This window comes from Diabrotica virgifera, chromosome 6 (assembly GCF_917563875.1).
Source record: "Diabrotica virgifera virgifera chromosome 6, PGI_DIABVI_V3a".
NCBI classification, from domain to species: Eukaryota; Metazoa; Arthropoda; class Insecta; order Coleoptera; family Chrysomelidae; genus Diabrotica; species Diabrotica virgifera.
The window spans coordinates 197,403,229-197,425,886 of record NC_065448.1 but is presented as its reverse complement, the minus strand read 5'-3'; the positions used below and the strand labels follow the sequence as shown (position 1 = coordinate 197,425,886).

The 22,658-nt window shown below is 32.8% G+C and overlaps 1 protein-coding gene across 1 annotated transcript in view; it reads right to left on the bottom strand.

Moving 5' to 3' along the window:
* The window catches only part of LOC126887100 (mitotic checkpoint serine/threonine-protein kinase BUB1-like), a 130,356-nt gene extending 108,201 nt beyond the window's left edge, over positions 1–22,155 (bottom strand). The window contains exon 1 of the mRNA XM_050654437.1: positions 21,904–22,155. The gene's annotated coding sequence lies outside the window, so the exon portion shown is untranslated. The remainder of the gene's footprint in view (positions 1–21,903) is intronic.
* Positions 22,156–22,658: the final 503 nt, after the last annotated feature.

Sequence of the window (22,658 nt, the reverse complement as noted above, 5' to 3'; positions counted from 1 at the left end):
GTGCAGCCGATATATGAAACAATTGTGCATTTAATGATAGTATCTGTATGCTGCAAATCTTAAAAACTTATTTTGAACTCTCTCGAGACAAACATTATAAAATGGTGACCAGACAATAGAGGAGAATTCTAATATAGATATAACCAATGATGAGTAAACAGCCTTTATTGTATTAAGGGAAAGATCAGCACAACTGCGAAGTATATAACCCAATACTTTTGAAGCCTTTACTGTCACATAGTTAATGTGATCCACAAACGTTAAGTTTTCCATCGAATATTACTCCTAAATCCTTTACTGTTTTAACATAAGAGAGCGCTTTACTGTCGATGACATATGATGATTGATATTTTTTTGCAACTTTGTGGAAGCTAATGAAATGACATTTATTAACGTTTAAAAAGAGTCTGTTTTTGTTACACCACTCAACTAAATTATTGAGATCCTTTTGAAGGAGACTACAATCTTCATGATCTTGGATAGATCTGTACATCTTTAAATCATCAGCAAATAGCAAGTACTAGAATGATTAAAACATTCACCTATGTTGTTAATAAATAGATTGAACAGAAGGGGCGAGCAATGAGCACATTGTGGAACTCCAGATTTTATTTGTATTGCATCTGACATAAATGAACCCAGTTTGACTTTTTGTGTGCGACCTATTAAATAGCTAGCAAACCACTTTAAAAGCTGATCGCTGAAACCATATGCCTTAAGTTTATGTAACAGTAAGTAGTGGTCAATCCTATCAAAGGCTTTTGAAAAGTCTGTGTATACACAATCTACCTGACATTTTCTTTCCAGATCTCTGATAATAGATGTTTCATAAGATAGTAAGTTTGTAGTTGTGGATTTCTTGTGCATAAAGCCATGTTGATAATTATTTATTAATTGTTGACAAGTAAAACTAATATGGTTATAAATCAACTCATCAAGTAGTTTAGGAATGGTTGATTGTTTAGATATACCTCTGTAATTTTCTATATTTTCTCTAACGCCAGATTTAAAAATTGGAATTAAATGGCTCGTTTTCCATTTATCAGGAAGAATGCCTAATTTCAATGATAAGTTATAAAGAACCAACAATGGTTGAGTTAGACTGTAAGCACAGTTTTTCAAGAAAAAATCGGGAAGTCCATCCGGTCCAGCTGTTACATTATTAGAAAATTTTAACAAACCATCATAAATAATCATGATTTTATACAAACTATAAAAAATGTGTATCTATTAATAGGAAACAGCAAAAAAAGTATTGGCAAATTAGAGTTTTGATAGGACTCTTTGGTTGAAATTGGAAAATAAAGGGAGTATAACCCGGGAGTAGTCACGCTCACTTCTGTAACGTGAATAGTCGCGTGTTAGATTCTATCTCAAAATACGAATTTACAAGAAATTTTTATTTTATAGTATTTTTATTTACTTGTTATGTTAGAAATATTATTTCTAACAATTATTAAAACTAATTGGCTCCCCCCAAAGCCATAAATTCCACAAAAAGAAGAAAAAGAAAAAAAAATCCTACACATTACTACACCCTTCCTCGAGGCACTTACGAAATTTTTTCAAAATTGCAAAATTTTTATCAAGTTATCGCGAAAAAGGATAAAATGTGAGATTCTATTTAACGGCGCGACTACTCGCGGGTTAATATACAAATTATTCCCATTCTTGTCACTTATTCTATATTATGTTTACCTTCTTCTTTCAGTACCTGTCTGATTATGAAAAGTTATCGATCATATTGGCAATAATAATTTTGTTTACGGCAGCTCTAATTAGATTAGCAGTGGTTTCTTGATACTACTCCAGGAGATTTCAGAGCCAGGATGTCCTTCTTTGACCTGGGCCCCTTCTTCCGGCGATCTTGTCCTGTATTATGAGGCGTAGAAGATTATACCTCTCTGGATGTCTCATGACATGGCCGAAATATTGTAACTTTCGAATGTTTACCTTACCCTGCCTTTAATATGTTTACAACTTGAACATCTTTCATATACTTACCTATATTATATTTCAAAGTGTAAAATTTCTTGGTGACATTTGCAAGAGCTTTCCTAGATTTGCCACTAAGAATGACATAATACACTGGGGTGCAAAATTAACCGGACACCTTAAAAATGGGTCATTTTTGATGTCTCGAATTTTCTAAACCTGTTGTCCGATTCAACTGATTTTTTAATATGTTATAACATTATTCTTTAACAATATCACTGTAATAATATTGTTGATAAACAGGTAAATTTTCATTGTATACCGGGTGTACAAATGAAATCGTGTTTTTTTCTCAAACTTTGCATCACCCTGTGGAATATTTTAGCGTTTATAAAATACTCAAATTAAAATCCAACTATAGCCTCATGTTGCCTCAACATTCTGTTTTTTGATTCATTCGCTTATGTTGGACTGTAAAAAAGTTAGGTTCTTTAATACTGCCGTGCTTAGGAAAAACGCCGTATCTGCAAAAATCTGAAAAAATGAGATTTTTACTTTTTTCTAACCCAAATGTCATTATCCATCTTATTTGCTTACTAAAAATGATGTAAGTTACACCAAAACACATTAAACACATCGCATTTTATGCCGTATCTGCAAAAATGTACATGAATGCTTAGAATAAATGCGTCATCTCAAAAATACTTAGATAAAACGCCGTATCTAAATATCACTTGCGGCGTTTATCCTAAGCAGGCACTAGATGCGGCGTTCTGCCTAAGCATGTGGCAGATTTTTACAGCATCCGTAAAATTTTTAAAAAGGTTAGTTCTTTGCCATTTTTCAGCGAGAACGGTTGCTTGATATATTTTTTTAATTATGTCGAATAGAACAAAGTTAATACTGCAAAAGGCTATTGCTTTATCAACAAAAAATCTAAATAGTGATGTTTGTGTTGTTGGTGATCAAAAAATGTGTGGGTCTGAAAACAATGCGATACTACGAAGTGAGACAAATAACGAAATAAGGAATCAATTGTTGTGTTTATCCAAGGATATTCCTGAAATAATTGTGCCTAGAACCACCGAAGATGACGTATATCTCATCCAAAATGAAAGTACGGCCACCACAGTATTAAATTGTTTACAGCAGCAAAATGAACTACTTCCATTAAATGTGGAGTTTCCTGAGGTAAGTGTTTGTATATTGTTTGTTGATGCGAGATTCTATTATTATGTTACATCAGACATTTTTAAACAACGCAAAGTTTATACAGTTTGTTCGAAATCCGAATGTCGGTACAAAGTATTTTGGTCGCCATAGGTCGTAGAATTTCCAAATAAAAAAATGTGTCATAAAAGTATTTAAAGCAATGCCTAATAATTAATAATTAAAAATAAACTTTATCGTAAACGTTGATAGTTTGTGGATTGTTTTTAATTTTAAAATGCAAGAAACACCCCTTATCGGCAAACTTATCAATTCCAAAATTATTTCCAGCACTTTTTTTGTCCATTTTTAAAACACATTTTTTTATTCGGTGATTCTATGACCTACATCAGCGGCCAAGATACGGCCGGTAGGTGCTGCGGTGTACTGAAATTCGGACATCCTGTATATCACAAAATATATACTTCATCTAGTTTTTTTTTTATTTCAGCAGCCTGTTAATGTAATGAAGCCACAATTTTTTGCTGACTCAAGTGTCTATAATATTGGAACAGAAATTACAAGAAATGAATTTACTACTACTGAGGTTCGTAGAAATTAATAACAAAATCTAAAAAAAAACTAAAGATGTATTTCTAATTTCAGAAAGTTTCCGATGATGATATTGATGATAATTATTCTCTTTTATACTCTTCAGAATATATTTATACTCTTTTATACTCTTTTATATTCAACGTTTCTAATTCCACTGGCGACATACACCAAATTGAACAAAGCTCGTCTCGAAAGCTAAATTATGAAGATTATTTATCTCCAGTTAACTGTCATTTAAGTAATATTCGTGCGACAGACTTCCTTACTAAAATAGACCACCTTCAGTGTGTACAAAACAACTGGGGGAGTTATCAGAAATTATATACGGATGGTTCAAAAATGGAAGGAAAAGTTGGATATGCTATATATTACCCACAAAAAAGTATAAAAATAAACAACAGATTACCTGATAAAATGACAATTTTCACAGCTGAACTCATTGCAATCAAAGAAGCATACAAAATATGTATTAATCAAAAAGAACTCAATTATGTTATATTTACAGACTGCCAAAGCATTGTAAAGACATTGAAATATAATGTACATAATTTTGCAGAAAATTATATCATCAGTGACATCATAGCAATGAACAGTGAAGCTTTGAAATCGGGCAAAAATATAATATTGTGTTGGATAAAAGCACACATTGGTATAAAAAACAACGAAATAGTAGATGATCTGGCTAAAAAAGCAACAACGAAGGAATCCACTCTGCATACTTATCAACTTCCTATGGGAGACATAATTTCTATTATGAGATCTATCAAACGGACGAAATGGCAGGAACAATACAATAATTCAGACAAAGGAAATTATTACAAAAAAATCCAGCCTACACTTCCCATCAAGACATGGTTTAATCAAGTTTCCAACAAAGGCTTTATCAAAACTATTTGTCGAATAAGAAGTAATCACTGTCTGACTCCAGTCTACAAAAGAGAAATAGGACTTGTAGATAATGATGAATGTTTATGTGGAGAGCTAGCTGATCTACAACATATGCTGTTAGAATGTCCTTTACATTTTATTGAAATATCAAACTTTTTTGCCAATCTAGTTCAAGTTAATGTACAATTTCCTTTTAATCTTATATACCTTTTACAATCAAACAATCTAGATGTTTATAAAATTTTGTACAACCATGTTAATTGTTTAAAATTAAAGCTCTGAGAAAAAAGAAAAAAAAAATAAAAAAAAATAAAAAAAAAAAAAATTAAATAAAATAAAAAGTTACTAAGATCTAAACCTCCGCGAGGTTGAATCGGGTTTAGGTCTTAGCGCGATAAAAAAATATACAAAAAAAAAAAAAAAAAAAAAAAAAAAAAAAAAAACTAAAAAAAAAATAAAAAATGTAATAAAAAAAATGTTAAAAAATATAATAAAAAAAATAATAAAAAAAAAACAGTAAAAAAAAACAGTAGTACTAATAGTTTTAAATTTAGATACTAAGCATATATTTTGTAAAAGAGAATTCAAAACACATTGACTGGCCAGTTGGTTGCTTAAACCAGTGCCAATAAAACATAAACACACACACACTTTTCAGAAGATGAGTATCTCCCAAACTCTGATGACGACTTGTCTTCAGATGAGGTAAGGATCTATAATTCATTAAATATTATTACTTTTAATATTTTGCATTTAATTTTTAGCAGGACGATTCTTCCATTGAGATACAAATACATAATTCTGATGCTGCTATAGCTACACAAACAACTGAAAATATAATTTTTCCTAATGTACTACCAGTTTTTGAATCCGAAAGAGACAAGGTAAGGATAAGTCTAGTATTTTAAGTTCTGGAACTCGGAGGTAAACTACACTATGTCGACATGGTGTTGTTTTGTTTTTTTTTTCTTTAACTCACTCAGCTCTTCTAGAGGTATACTACACCTTGTACTAATGACCACGAACAAGAAATTACCAAAAAATAGATGAAATGAACCACTATGTTCAAATATTTTAAGAGGTAAAAAGCGCCATGTAAACTTGTGTGTTTTTACCTCACAGTTAGTATCCCGAATGTGTATCCCGAATGAAGTACGTGCCTCCTAGTGGCGGGATACGGGCAACAATACATTGGCTTATAGGGCAGTCCTTACAGTAGGGATCCTGGCCTATACAGAAAAATGCAGGCGGGTGTGGGGTAATACTGCACTTTGGTTGCATTGGTGGTGTATTGGCTAAACGTGCAGGACAGGGCAGGGTATGGTGCTGATAGAAAAGGCATTCAGGCATCAAATATCCAAAAATCTTTTCAGGCCATAATAATGAAAAGACCTTCTCCAAACGAAATAAAAACTTATACTGAAATGATGGCATCTCCTGAGGTAAAATGTTCCGGAAGTAAAATGAGCCTCCATTCGGATCTCCGGGTGAGGACTATCTCAGGGGGAACACCATTACAGGTTAGAAAAATCAGGATAGGGTCTTGGAATCTTGGTAGTCTTACAGGTAAGAGTCTGGAGTTAATGGATGCGCTCAAACGAAGAAGAGTTCAAATTGCTTGTATTCAAGAAACTAGGTGGAAAGGACAAAGGGCGAAAGAACTAGGTGATGGATATAAATTGTGGTATGTAGGGAGTAGTAACACTAGAAATGGAGTTGGTATAATTGCTGATAGTGAAATGAAAGATAACGTAGTAGAAGTTGTAAGAACGAGTGATAGAATGATGTCAGTGAAATTTGTAATTGATAAAGAGGTATTGAATGTTGTGTGTGTGTATGCTCCTCAAACAGGTCTGGGTGAGAATGAAAGAAGAGCTTTCTATGATCAATTGGGAGACATACTGAGTGATATTCCAGCGGAGGAGAAAGTTATAATAGGAGGTGATTTCAATGCACATGTGGGCCAAGCCAAGACAGGATATGAAACAATACATGGGGGATTAGGCTTTGGAACTAGAAATGAAGCTGGAGATGACATGCTAGAATTAGCAACAGCATTGGATATGGCGATTGTTAACACATTCTTTAAAAAGAGAGAAACTCAACTTATTACCTACAAAAGTGGACAACATCAATCCCAAATAGACTACTTCATGATAAGGAAAGAAGACATACGTGAATGCAATGACTGCAAGGTAATAGTTAGTGAGACAGTAAGCCAACAACATAAGCTGCTTGTTCTGGACATCGAAGTAAAAAGCGAAACTAAACAAAAATATCGGAGAGGACCACAAAAAATCAAGTGGTGGATGCTAAAAGATGAGAAGGAAGGTCTATTCAGGGAAAGAATAGTAGAAAAAATATGTTGGAACATGAAAGGAAGCCCTAACACAATTTGGAGAAAAATGGCCAATATTATTAGAGAGACGGCTATTGAAATACTTGGGAAAACGTCAGGAAAGAAGTTTGAAGATAAAGAGACTTGGTGGTGGTCAAATGAAGTACAAGGAAAAATAAAAGAGAAGAGAAAATTATATAAAAAGTGGCAAGAAACCAGATCGGACATAGATCTTCAAAACTATATGGTCGCCAAAAAGGAAGCGAAAGTAGCAGTAGCAAAAGCTAAAGCAGAAGCGTATTCAAACCTATACGATCAACTTGATACCAGGGAAGGCGAAACGAAGATATATAAAATAGCCAAACAGAGAGCAAAGAAAGCAAAAGATTTTAATCAGATTAGATGTATCCGAGATGAAAATAATAAAATACTAGTTCACGAAAGGGATGTCAAAAAGAGATGGAGAAAGTACTTTGACAGCTTATTAAATGAAGAATTTGACAGACAGCCTGTAGAGTCAACGGAGACAGTAGCAGCAATGGTCACCAAAATAACCAATGAGGAAGTGGCTCAAGCGCTTCAAAAAATAAAGAAAGGAAAAGCGGTAGGACCAGATGATATTCCTGGGGAAGTATGGAGAGCATTGGGAGAGACAGGAACAAGGTGGCTAGCAGGTCTATTTAATAGAATTATGGAAGTTGGACAAATGCCAGACGAATGGAGAAGCAGTATACTGGTACCTGTTTACAAAAACAAGGGAGATATACAACAATGTACAAACTACAGGGCTATAAAACTGCTTAGCCACACCATGAAAATATGGGAAAGAGTAATTGATAGACGGATACGAGAAGAGACCGAAATATCCGAGAATCAATTTGGCTTTATGCAGGGTAGATCAACAACAGATGCAATTTTCACTATAAGGCAGTTGATGGAAAAATACAGGAGTAAAGAAACAAACGCTCATATGGTATTCATTGATCTTGAGAAAGCATATGATAGAGTTCCTCGAGAGATTCTGTGGTGGGCACTCAATAAGAAAGGAGTCCCTGGTGAATATGTAAAGATTGTGAGGGATATGTATGAGGGAGTAACGACTAGTGTTAGGACAGGTGTGGGAGAGACTGATAAATTTCATGTGAAAGTAGGATTGCATCAAGGTTCTGTGCTTAGTCCGTATTTATTCTCATTAGTTTTGGACCAGATAACAGCGAAAATACAGGGTAACATTCCATGGTGCTTAATGTATGCTGATGATGTCGTGTTAGTAGGAAATAGTGAAAGAGACTTAGAACAAAAACTGGAACAGTGGAGACAAGCTCTGGAGGAAAAAGGTTTAAAACTTAGTAGGACAAAAACAGAGTATTTGGAATGTTCATTTAAAGATGGAGCTACTACAAATAAAATGGTATCTTTGGATGGTGAAATGATTGTAAAAAGCAATAGTTTTAAGTACCTAGGATCGGTATTACAGAGTAATGGAGAAATAGATGGAGATGCATGCAGTAGAATTAGGGCTGGATGGATGAAGTGGAAAGAAGCGAGTGGTGTGTTGTGTGACAGAAAAATTCCAATGAAGCTGAAGGGAAAATTCTATAAAACAGCCATAAGACCAGCTATGATGTACGGAACTGAATGTTGGGCAGTGAAAAAGAAAGAGGAACAGCGAATGCATGTGGCGGAAATGAGAATGCTTAGATGGATGAGTGGAGTGACAAAGAAGGATAAAATTAGAAATGAGTATATTAGGGGAAGTCTAGGTGTGGCACCAATTGATGCCAAAATGAGAGAGCATAGGTTAAGATGGTTTGGTCATGTTCAACGTCGAGACGTTAACCACCCAATACGAAGAATAGCTGAAGTGCAGATTCCTGGAAGGAGTAGGAGAGGAAGACCAAAGAAGACCTGGGGGGAGACGATAAGGCAGGACATGTTGGTAAAGGGGATTAACATTGATATGGCCCAAGATAGAATTGTGTGGAGAAATGCAATTAGGGAAGCCGACCCCGCATAGGGATAAGGCAAAGAGAATGATGATGAGTTACTAATTGCAGGCTGATCGCAAACAACAATTTGCTAAATATTTTACTAAATGCAGTTCTATAGAACTCTTTAGAGCAGCGGTAGATAGAGTAAAGATAGTGATGATGATATCCAACCTCCGATTAGGAGACGGAACTTGAAGAAGAAGCAGACAACACTATGTTGACATAGTGCACTGAGCACAAATTGACAAGATATAATTGTCGTTATTTTTGTTTTCTTTCAAGAGTCAATAAATACAAATTGGTTCATTAATAATAATGTTCTATTTGTGATAAAATATAGACAATTAAATGGACAACCAAACAACATACTTTGTGTTTAGTACATACAAAAAACCTATTTAGTATTACAATGGTATTACTCCATAATTATTATTTTTTAGTAAATCTTTTATAGTGCCTCTAATAATTAAATTATTAGACGCAAATTTTGGCCAGATACTGTATACTAAGAAAAAACAGTATCTGTTCAGATTGTTATCAGATGTTAAACCTGATGTTTTAAAGAATTCACTTTTATTTTTTTTATGACATAGCTTGGTAATTTTACAACACCATATTTTTCGGCAGCTTGGTGAATAAACCATACTTTCACTTTCCCAGATATTGTAGGTATTTTTGTTTTGTTTCTTAGCGACAAAGGTTTCCTTCCCATTTTACGACATTTTATTATAGAGCTTTAGGAATTTTGAGATCGCCGATACCGACCGTAAATTATTATGCGGGTTATTCTTAATCTCATTTTAGATAAATACGATAATAAAATATAGTACTGGGAATTTCGCAATATTGGGTATTATAAATAAGTACCCATACAAAAATATTTTGGTGGATAAATATAATATAATATCATAATATGTAAATATAAAATAATATATAATATAATGTAATAATATGTATCAAAAAATTAATATTGTAGTACTTACGTTCTGAAATAAGAGATTTATGACTATGAATCTGCAGTCAATCACAAACAAGTCTGGCTAATTGGCTCTGCCAAAGCCATTTTTCAGAAAAAAAACCTGGTAAATTTCTATGAAATGGAAAGGTTTTACTGTAATAACATTTAACTAAAATAAAAATTTGTTTCGTAAGAAGTAGCTAATTTTTGGGCTAATTTTAGCTAATTTGGGCTTAAATTCCTTCAAATTCATTAAATTTTTATGAGTATAGATCAAACCTATCAGAGGTAAACTGCACTATGTCACTGGAAAATACCGTTAATTACAGCAGTAATTAGGACAAATTTTAACGTTTTATTAGTTTTATTGTAAAAACTAGTTATATGTTGTGATTAAAATATGATCACATTTCCTTTCAGAGCGAAAGATATCTAATTGTGTGATATATAAAATTTTTAAAATATTTACACTGCTCTACTGAAAAGTTGCTTAAAATGACATAGTGTAGTTGTTTACATCCGAGGTCCAGATTTATTCTTTTAGACGATACTAAATCGCTTTCTAAAAATGTTTGTTGTAAAAATTGTGCTATTAAACAACTCATGATTTTAGATAAATGAGACTGAAAACTTAGTTCAAAATAATACAGTTCAATATACAAAGTCAGGAGAAATACGCAAAAGAAAAAAAATCCAAGAAAAACCCTCAGAAAGAAAAAAGCGCAGAAACGAAGCCGTTAAATCCAAACATCGTGTTCTCCCACCATGCAAAGCACAGTGCAAATTTAAATGCATGTCGAAATTTTCTGAAGAAAGAAGAAAATATGTAAATAGTCAGTTCTGGGATTTGTCACATATCCAAAGAAGGGCATATATTTTAACCTTGTGTGAAAGAGTAAGTGTTAAAAGGGGTTTAGGTAATGATGATGATATTGGGGGTAAAAAGTTTACTTTTAAATACAGACTGAAAACCACCTCAGGAGAGACTGAAAATGTGTGTAAAAGTTTTTTTTTAAGTACTTTGGGATATAGTCCTGTCGCCAGGGGGGGGTACAACGGCCTCCTTAATTCAGATGGACTTACCCAAGTTTTTTTTATATATTTTGACCCGTAGAATACGAATTTTTTGGGTAACAGTTGATCCGGATGTCGATAAGATTGTTATAGACAAAGAACTTGAGGAATTACATAACAGTGATTTCTCGCAAAACAAAACATATTTTTGTATTTTTTGGGTCATTATAAGCAAAAAATATTCCTACAAGTTTTTTCGTAGAATGCATAGTTTTCGAGATAACCGCGGTTGAACTTTCAAAAAATCGAAAAATTGCAATTTTTGAACCCGAATAACTTTTGATTAAAAAATAAAGTAGCAATTCTGCTTACCGCATTTGAAAGTTTAAGTCAAATTATATCGGTTTTGATTATTTGCATTGCTACAAATTAATTTTTTTATTGTTAAACTAATCTATAAACACATAGGTTTCCCGTGCCTAATACATGCGTTTTAACGCATGCTACGTAGAAATTGCCTCGCTTGCACTTGTAGCTACTCTACCTACTCGTTCGATTTTAAATGAGAAATCATAGAAAACATCACTCACATACTAGGTGTTTACTACAGTTTACAGCTTTCTTTAACAATAAAATAATAAATTTTTAGCAATGCAAATAATCAAAACCGATATAATTTGACTTCAACTTTCAAATGCGGTAAGCAGAATTGCTACTTTATTTTTTAATCAAAAGTTATTCGGGTTTAAAATTTACAATTTTTCGATTTTTTGAAAGTTCAACCGCGGTTATCTCGAAAACTATGCATTCTACGAAAAAACTTGTAGTAATATTTTTTGCTTAAAATGACCCAAAAAATACAAAAAGATGTTTTGTTTTGCGAGAAATCGCTGTTATGTAATTCCTCAAGTTCTTTGTCTATAACAATCTTATCGACATCCGGATCAACTGTTACCCAAAAAATTCGTATTCTGCGGGTCAAAATATATAAAAAAAACTTGAGTAAGTCCATCTGAATTAAGGAGGCCGTTGTACCCCCCCTGGCGACAGGACTAATACAAACCTACCAATGATCGGTTTGTTTATGAGGTACTCTCAAAGACACCAAAAGGATCCATAACTCCAGTCCAAGACAAAAGGGGGAAAAAAGGGCCTTCTAGCTTCATATCCAAGAGTGAGATTAACGATCATATAGAATCGTTTCAACCGGTAATATCGCATTATCGCAGGGAGCATGCTCCAAATGTCCGTTACTTGCCTAGCGACATAACAATAAATTTAATGTATCAAGATTTTCTAGAGAAGAATCCAACCATTAAAGTATCATATAACGTTTATAGAGTTCAAGTAAAGGCAAAAAATATATCTTTTGCAAAACTTGGAAACGAAGAGTGTGAAACATGTGAACAATTTAATCTCCACGCTCATACCAAAGAAAATATGGTAGATGATTGCGACATATGCATCTATTGGCAAAGTCATATTGAATTAGCCACAGAAAGTCGTAAACTTTATAGAAAAATGGTCGAAAGAAACGAAAATGGCCAATGTTTCTCTGCTGATTTAGAAAAAATTATTATGCTGCCACGAGCCAATAGTTTTAAGAAAGTAATTTTTACCAAACGTCTTACTGTGTACAACGAAAGCTTTGTGCCGCTTGAAAAAACATCTAAAACAAATCCTTTTGCCGTTCTTTGGCATGAGGGTATCAGTGGCAGAAATCAAGAGGACGTTGTAAGCACATTTTTTTCATTTTTTAAAAGGCAACGCGATTCAAAATCTTTGACTGTATGGCTGGACAACTGTTCCAGCCAAAATAAAAATTGGTGTTTCTATACTTTCCTAGTTTATATTGTTAATTGTGATGAAATTTCAGCTGATACTATTAATATAAATTACTTTGAACCTGGTCATTCATATATGTCAGCAGATAGTTTTCACCACCAGGTGGAATTATCTTTAAAAAAACAGGGAAAAACCTATGACTTGGCAGATTTTGTTCAGGCAGTTCAATTTTCAAACAGGGGAAAAGTCGACATAAAAGAAATGAAGCATAGTGACTTCTTTAAATGGTCAAACCACTCTTCTCAAAAAAAACTAAAGCAACCACATCGCCTATATTTGAAAAACATCGTTCAAGTAACTGCGACTCGAGGAAGTCACAACTTGCTATTTAAAACATCCTACTCAGAAATGGAGCCTTTTAATTGCCTTAACTTTTTGACTGAAAAAGTTATGAAAAATGGTTTAAAACTGCCAGATCATTTGAATCAGCCTTGTGGATTTCCTGTCGAAAAAAGGGACAATATACTAAAGAACCTTGAACAAATTTTGCCACAAAATAGAAAAGAATTTTGGTTAAATATACCTGTATCCACTTCTAAATAATATTCTTAATTTAAACAAAACTCAATATAATTATACTTTTCGTTTCAATATTTCCTTTCGTTTATAATAAAACCTTGTTTCTTATCAAAAATGTTTTTTATTCTCCTTTTTCATGGTATATTGTATGTATCATATTATAAAATAAGAAAATGCTTAGCAAAAACGCAGTACTGCATTCTTCCTAAGCAGGAAGAATTTAATTTATGTAGTATACTTAGAAAGAACGCAGTAGCATGAGTTTTTAGAGAAAATAAAATATTTTTTGTCAATCTTATGTATAAATATGAATTCTATGATATTTATTATCTATATAAAGTAGAAAACAACGAAAAATTCTAAATAGTTTTCAACGGCTAGACGTTTAAGCAAAAAGCGATTTTACTCAAATGCGATGCCTCTGCAGATACGGCGTTTTTCCTAAGCACGGCAGAATAATTGGGTGCGTTCGGACGACCATAGCGGCTGGCTGTCAGCAGAAATCGGCTGAGTGGTTGTATCCAGCCGTGATAGGGAAAGCTTAGTAAATCGTGAAAGCGTGAAGATAGGCCAGTTAATGAGTTTGGCTTGTATATGGATTTAATTTAAGCAAGCAGAACCTTTACTCATTATAGGCCAGGTGTTAATTTGATTTTGCTTCATTAGTGAACTTAATATCTCCAATTCAACTTTAAAATGGTTAGCAAATGTTCCAGTTGTAATGATGATCTTCTTGACAAGTTTGTCGCATGTGATAGCTGCCATGTTACTGTGCACCAGTCTGAACACTGTACTGGTTTATGCGCCTCTGAACTACGCGCTGTTGTTATCCAAAAAAGAACCTTAATGTATTTTTGTGCTGATTGTCGTTTATCTTTTAAAAGTGTACCCAAACTTATTAGGGAAATTGACAATTTTAAAAATGAACTTAGTGCTTTGAAACAGGACATGTTAAAACTTAAGGCTGAAAAAGGTGCTAATTCATTTTCTGTTGATGATGTGGTAAACGAGCTTCATGAACGGGAAAAAAGATCTAAAAACATCCTCATTTTTAATCTTCCTGAATTAAGTAACACTTCTGAAGATGCTTCTCAAGTAAAATCTATTTTATCAAAGGCCCATGCCTCCATCAACACAAATGAAGTCAAAATCTTACGCTTTGGAAATGTGAACAAGAATGGACATCGTCCCATTAAAGTAATTTTTTCTTCAGCAAGTGATGCTCTTCATGTTATTAAAAACAAACAAACAGTTAGTCGTGAAAAAAAGATATATTTTATTTTAGATCAAACCCCTAACCAAAGAAAGCTTTTAGATAGTCTTAGGTCCGAGCTTTCAGAGAGACAAAATGCTGGAGAGGTTAATCTCACGATTAAGTATTTCAATAACATACCTAAAATCATTCAAAAAAACCTTTAAACTCTACTGACTTGGGCAAGTTTACAGTCTATTACCAAAATGTCCGGGGTCTCAGAACAAAACTTACTGAATTAAGCCTCAATGTTTTTAATTGTACCTATGATATTATCATTCTTACAGAAACTTGGCTCAATAGTGACATTGCTGATGCTGAAATTGGTCTTGTCAATTACAATATCTATAGACAGGATCGTACACCTGCCTCTAGTTCATCTCTTAGAGGGGTGGAGTATTAATAGCTATTTTAAAGAAATATTCATCATTACGAATCCAATCTGATCCTTCTATTGAACAGCTGTTTGTACGGTTCCACGGCAAACTTATTCTGGGAGCTCTATACATTCCACCTCAATCTCCAGCCTACACCTATCAAGTTCATGCTGACCAACTGATGCTTCTAAGTGAACAGTTTTCATCCCTGAAATTTCACTTATTTGGTGACTATAATCTCCCCTCAGCTAGGTGGAGAGTTGAAGATTATTGCTCTTCTGCAACCTCACAAACTTCATCACCTCTAGCTGTAGTTGATGCCATTGAGGTTGTTTCAAATATGTGTGCTTATCATAATCTTTTTCAATGTAACTTTATATTTAATAGCAGGGGTGTTATTCTGGATCTTATCCTGGCCCCAGAAGAGCTTGTTATTTCTGAAGCTGACGATGCTCTGGTTTCACCTGACTCTCATCATCCTCCTCTGTTAACATCATTGCAGCTTAATGTTTTTGATAGGTCAATTTCTGGTAACGAATATTATTATGATTTCCGTAATGCAAACTTTCCAGCAATTCACCAATGTCTAGAATATATAGAATGGGATAACCTGTTTCGTGGTAGAGATCTTTCTGACATGATCGCTATGTTTTATGACATTATTTACTCTCTCATTGAACATTTCACTCCAGTTAAATATTTTAGTACTAAGAAATTTCCTTGTTGGTATTCTTCTGAGCTTAAGCAATTGTTAAAGGAAAAAATAAAAGCTCATAAAATTTATAAAACCTTAAAGACTCCTGAAAGCTATGCTGATTTTTGTTATCTGAGAACAAATTGTAAAAATCTATCTAAATGCTGTTATGACAATTACATACGTTTCACCGAATTTTCTATACAAAATAACGCAAGGCATTTTTGGAAATTTGTAGGTAGCAAGCGTGAAAACAATTGTATACCTGACTCAATGACCCTGAATGACTCTGTAGCTTCATGTGGCAATGATATTGCCAACTTATTTGCAGATCACTTTTCATCAGTTTATAGTGATATTACTTTAAATTGCAATGTTGACCATATTCAGTCTCAGCTCAATATCTCATCATATCGTATCCAGATTTCCAAAATTTACGAAAAGCTTTCATCATTAAGTGTCAACAAGGGTCCTGGGCCTGATGGTATACCACCTAATTTTCTTAAGGAATTCAGTTTTGTACTATCGCGACCTTTGTTTCATATATTTAATAAATCTTTGGATGTAGGTCAGTTTCCAGACTTTTGGAAACTTTCTTATGTCACACCAATATATAAATCTGGTAATAAATCTAATATTAGTAATTACCGCCCTATCTCTATTCTTAGTGTTATACCAAAGGTGTTTGAGAGTATTATAACTGATTTCCTCACCTTCGATAGCTCCGGGATCCTAAACTCTCAGCAATTTGGTTTTACTACAGGTAAGTCTGCTGAACTGAGTTTGTTGACCTATGTTGATTTTCTGTCTGAAGCCTTGGAGGAGGGACTTCAAGTTGATTCAATTTATACTGACTTTTCCAAGGCCTTTGACAGAGTAAATCATGAACTCCTGATTCAAAAGCTTAGCTCCTATGGCATAAGTGGACCTTTGTTGCAGTGGTTACAGAGTTATTTAACCGAAAGATTTCAACAAGTTCGAGTAAACCACTTTTACTCACAAACCTTTCCAGTTAAGTCAGGTGTACCACAGGGGTCCCATTTGGGTCCATTACTCTTTAATATATTTATTAATGATATTACCAACTGTTTTCACGATTGTAACGCCTTGCTATTTGCTGATGACTTGAAGTGCTTTAAAGTTATAAAAAATCATTATGATGCTGCCATATTGCAATCAGAACTGAATAACCTCTCTGCATGGTGTTCACTTAACGGTATGAACCTTAATTCAATCAAATGTCATGTAATTAACTTTAACCGTACTCACCACCCAATATTATCAAACTATTACATTGATGGCCAATTGCTCAACACTGTTAATAGAATCAAGGACTTGGGGATTACACTGGAAAACTCTCTTTGTTTCAATAATCACATCATCAATGTCATTCAAACATCTATGAAAATGCTGGGTTTTGTAAAAAGAACAACTCGTGATTTTACAAACATATCCAGTATTAGAGTTCTTTACTTCTCTTTGGTCAGGTCTCACCTTGAGTATTGTTCTTCAGTGTGGTCCCCACACTACTTGGTCTACATTAGGAAACTTGAACAAGTCCAAAATAGTTTCTTCCGTTACATTGCTTTTAAGCTTCATACCTATCAAGATTACGCTGTATGGCAGCATCAACTGCAGGTCCCTTCTCTTGCAAGCAGGAGAAAACAAAGGGACCTTTTGCTATTATTCAAGATCTTAAATGGTATATGCAGTTGTTCTCAACTACTTAATAAGATCGCACTGTTTGTACCACCTCGCACCACTAGACAAGTGCGAACATTTTATGTACCATTCCACAGGTTTAATTATTCACTTTTTTCATTCGTACCCAGAGTCTTGAATTTAGCAAACTCCCTTTGCAATTTACAACTGTTCGACAACTCCATCAGTCGTTTTAAAAGAAATTTAGATGGGATCAATATTTGAGTGAAGCGTCTGTAATTTGTTAACTTGGTTTTGTAATTTGTTAACTTGGTTTTATGATATTATTTCATAGTACATATTTACTTCTAATATTATATTTATATTTCTGTATGTCTGTTTTTTATATTATATTATGTTATTGTTTTTTTTTCTGTACACTATGTATTTTTGTAGAATTGGGCTTGCCCGTAAAATAAATAAATAAATCTCTCAGCGGCTGGCTTCCAGCGGTGACGTCTGACAGCTACTGCTGGCTCAGCTGTCCAGCCGCTGTGGTCGTCCGAACGCACCCATTAGCCATGTTTTTCATCAATACGGGTGTTTTTAAATAAGTATGGCAAACTTCAAGGGGTAATTCTACATGAAAAAATAATGACAGTTTGCTTTATAAACCTATGTCCACAAATGCTTTGTTTCTGAGATAGAGGGTGTTAAAATTTTTCCTACAAAATGACGATGTATTTATTGCTTATAACTGGTTGAGAGATGCTAATGAAATTTGGTGGGTTTTAAGACGTAGTTATTGTACATTTTTTCACATACAAGTAAGAATTTAATATTCACCATTGGCGTGCATACGGGTAATATGAGCTGTCATATTACCTGTATGCATGCTAATGGTGAATAGTAAATTCTTACTTGTACGTGAAAAAATGTACAATGACTACGTCTTAAAACACAGCAAATTGCATTTGCATATCTCAACCGGTTTTAAAGCAATAAATAAATTGTCAGTTTGTAAGAAAAATTTCAACACCCCCTATCGTGGAAAACCAAGCATTTGCGGACATACCGTTTATAAAGGAAACTGACATTATTTTTTCATGCAGAATTACCCCTTAAAGTTTGCCATACTTATTTAAAAACACCCTGCATTGATGAAAAACATGGCTAGTTGTTACAGTACCTAAATTTTTTATTATCCAACATAAGCGAATGAATCAAAAAACAAAATGTTGAGAAAACATGAGGCTATAGTTGGATTTTAATTTCAGTATTTTATAAATGCTAGAATATTCCATACGGTGATGCAAACTTTGAGAAAAAATCATAGTTTGATTGGTACACCTGGTATACAATGAAAGAGAGAGAGAGAGACATACTTTATTAATACAATGTACCAAAAGGCTATCGACTGAAGTCTTTCAGTCATATTTTTTTTTATTAAGCGCAACATGCCATGTAGGCCTATGGCTAACAGCCTACTAGTCTTTCAGCCAATACAATGAAAATTTAACTGTTTATCAACAATGCTATTACAGCGATATTGTTAAAGAATAAGGCTATAATATATTAAAAAAATCACTTAAATCAGACAGCAGGTTCAGGAAATTTGAGACATCAAAAATTACCTATTTTTAAGGTGTCCGGTTAATTTTGCACCCCAGTGTATATATGTTTTTGAAATAAATTTCTCCATCACGAAATTAATAAAAGCATATCCACATATCAATACAAATACAAAAGATACACCTAAATGTGTTCAATTTCGATGTAACATCACTGGTGAAATAGCCGTTAAAAGAGACAGTATGGACATATCTATGGGTTTTAATGAATATTTTGTTGAGAGTATTTCTAGTATTGTAAGTCATGCAGATTTTTTTAATGATTGGATAAATGTAAATTGTAATTTTTATTTGCCATTTGACAATTTTGTACAATTAACTTTGAAAGAGTTAGGTTCATTTATGAATGTGTTAGATAATAAATATTCTAACTATGAAATTTTAAATGGTAGAACATTAAAGGAAATTTATGAGACAATTGGTCACATCATACTAAACTTAATTAATACGTCACTGGATGCTGGTAAGGTGCCAAATCAGCTTAAAACTAGTACAATTATTCCTATCCAAAAGATCAGTAATACAAATAAGGCTGAGGAATTTAGACCTATTAATACATTACCAACAATTAAGAAACTCCTGGAGCTAGTTGTTTATGAGCAATTAATGGAACATGTAAAAGGGAATTCAATTTTAATAGAAAATCAATCTGGGTTTAGAAAGAACCATTCTTGTGAAACTGCATTACAACTAACAATCTGCAAGCTAAAGAATGATATAAAAGATGGTAAATATACTATTGGAGTTTTTTTGGATCTGAAAAGAGCTTTTGAAACCATTGATAGAAACATTTTATATACTATTGGAGTTTTTTTGGATCTGAAAAGAGCTTTTGAAACCATTGATAGAAACATTTTATTTAAAATTGAACAATATGGAGTTTCCGGTAAGGTTTTAAGTTGGTTTGAAGATTATCTAAGCAATCGCAGGCAAAAAGTATGTTTTAATAATACAGTATCGACTGAGAAAGACATTTTGGTAGGGGTACCTCAAGGTAGTGTCCTTGGACCACTCCTCTTCATACTGTATATAAATGATATAGATTTGTTTTTGGATTGTGAATTTATCAATCTTTTTGCTGATGATACTTTGATAGCATGTAGTGATGTTAAGTTAGAGAATGCTGTAGAGAAGATGAACAGAACACTTGATCGAGTTAATAAATACCTCAACATGAATAAATTAAAACTAAATATTGATAAAACCAAAGCTGTTATTTTTACTACTAAATATAAGTATAGTTTAATAAATTTAAATCTGATTAATTTACACATTAACAATGAAGAGATCAAAATTGTAAAAACGGCAAAATATTTAGGTTTTCAGCTTGATAACGTGCTGTCATTTGATTGACATTTTGAGTATATAAGTAAAAAATTTCAAAAAAATTGTACTTTTTCACCAGAATAGCTCAAAATCTGTCTACTGAGACTAAAGTAACTGTATATAATACAATAATACAGCCACACTTTGATTACTGTGCATCGATTGTATATTTATTCAGTCTTAATAAAATTAGTCAGTTACAAAAACTTCAAAATAGAGGGATGCGCATCATATTAAGAACTAGTAGAATAACGCCAATATTGATTATGTTAAAATCACTTGAATGGTTGTCAGTTCGTCAACGTTTGCATTACCTAACCATGGTTTTTGTGTATAAAATATTGAACTCGTTGGCTCCATCTTACTTTCAAAAATATGTTTCTTTTCAGAGAGATGTACATGATTATAATACAAGGGGTACAAATAATCTACATATTGTTGAGTTTAAAAATAGCTTTATGATGAATTCTTTAATTTGCAAAGGGTTTAGAGAATATAATGAACTACCTCTCGATTTAAGAACTTGTAGAAACATTAATACATTCAAGTACAGTTTAAAAAAATATATTATAGAGAATAGGATGTGTTGAATGTATTTGTGTTGCCTTGTATGTATACTTATTGTGCTTACATTAATCGAATTGGTATTTTATTCAAATGTTTGTGGCTTTCGATATTGACATTTTAAATTAGTTTTAGTTTTTTACTTTTTAAATTATGTTATGGACTATATCAATACTTGTATTGTTTTGACTATATGTACTTTAGCATGTTTATATTAGGTTATCCTATTTCAAATAAAGTATTATATTATCAATACACAATAATCAAGAATATCTGCCAATGTGTTAAAAGTTTCTCATATAACTTTCATGATAAGGAACTTTCAAGAAAAAAGACCTCTCTACTCTTGGCATGACAAAACTCAAAAAGTCATTTAGGCAGATACAGTAAAACCTCCGTTAACTGAAACCCTTTTAACCGAAACATCGCTTAACCGAAATCGCTGACAGTTACAAAAAGTTCGTCAATAAAAAGTGAATTTAAAAAAAAGCAATAAAATTAAGGAAAATGAACATGTTTAGACTGTTTTTTAAAGAAATCTGCTATTTTCTTCTGTGTTTTTTTGATAAAGATGTTTTGCAGCTATATCTCTCCAATACCATGTAATTTGATATAAGAAGAATACAAAAAACAATGATATTTTTAACCGAAATTCTTGTTATCCGAAACGGCCTTCCCCCAATTATTTCGGTTAACGGAGGTTTCACTGTATGTGACATACATAACATAAACATACCGTCCTCAAATGTTTAGTATACATAAAAATACAAAAGGACTGTACTGAAAAGTAAAAATACCACTTCTAAACTACTAATTTTTTAATGATTCTTAAAAATGTTTTCAAAATGGGCAAAATTTCTTTCATTGTTCTTTCTTATTATCACTGGAACATTTATTTTCTGTGTGCTCAAATATCTACTAAACTATAATACTATTGTAATTATAAGATTGTTATAAAAACTAAATAAAACACCCATAAACATTGTAGATAATAAGATAAAAATATTTCTACCACCCTAAAAGTAACAGCATTTTTACTATATATTTTCAATACTAATTTTACGAAATATACCACATGTCTTTTGAGATTTTCGTCTCTAAACATTTTGGAATCTATTTTCTAAGATTTATGATGAACTATTAAAATAAATGTCTCAATATCCTACCTGACTGATGTTTAGTCAAAGCACCCACTGTCAAAATGGTCCAATTATTTTCTTCGATTACTTCATCAAAAACGTTAGATATCAATTACACTGTTGTTAATAATAAATAGGGGCTCCAGAATTTAATATTACTAATCACTACACTGCTTTACAATAATTATATTTTTATATTGTACACTGAATTACGGATCCACAAAGCCTTAGAATAAATAACGACAAAAAGTTGACATGTGACAGCCTGACAGCTTAAAATTACATCACAGAACTACCAACCAACATTTAGTAGGAATTTTAATTCTATGCTTTGTTTTTAAACCAGGAGTAAAATAAAAAGACAGATTTACACCCAAGAAAGTTACTAGAAAAATCACCAAATACATCTTCTTTCTTGGTTGATCATGTCGGCCTTCGATGGTGATCCATAATAGACCAGGACGGATCTGTGAAAAAAGGTATATTTTTAGATGTGCGAGGTGGCAGGTGGCATTCGGATTTTTGCAGATAAAGTTAGGTGACAGCTTCAATAATAATAATTGACTTATGCTCCTTCTCAAATATGCCCGGAACATTAATAAAAAAATTAAAATATGTAAAAATTTCGAAACATCGATTTTTTTTCTACTTTCTATGATTATAACTTTAAAACGATTCATTTTGGAAAAAAGTCGTGGGGAAATAAAATAAAGATAATTGAATTTTGTATCATATACGTCTGGTTAAAAAGTCTTAAATTATTAACCTTTCTGCAAAATAGC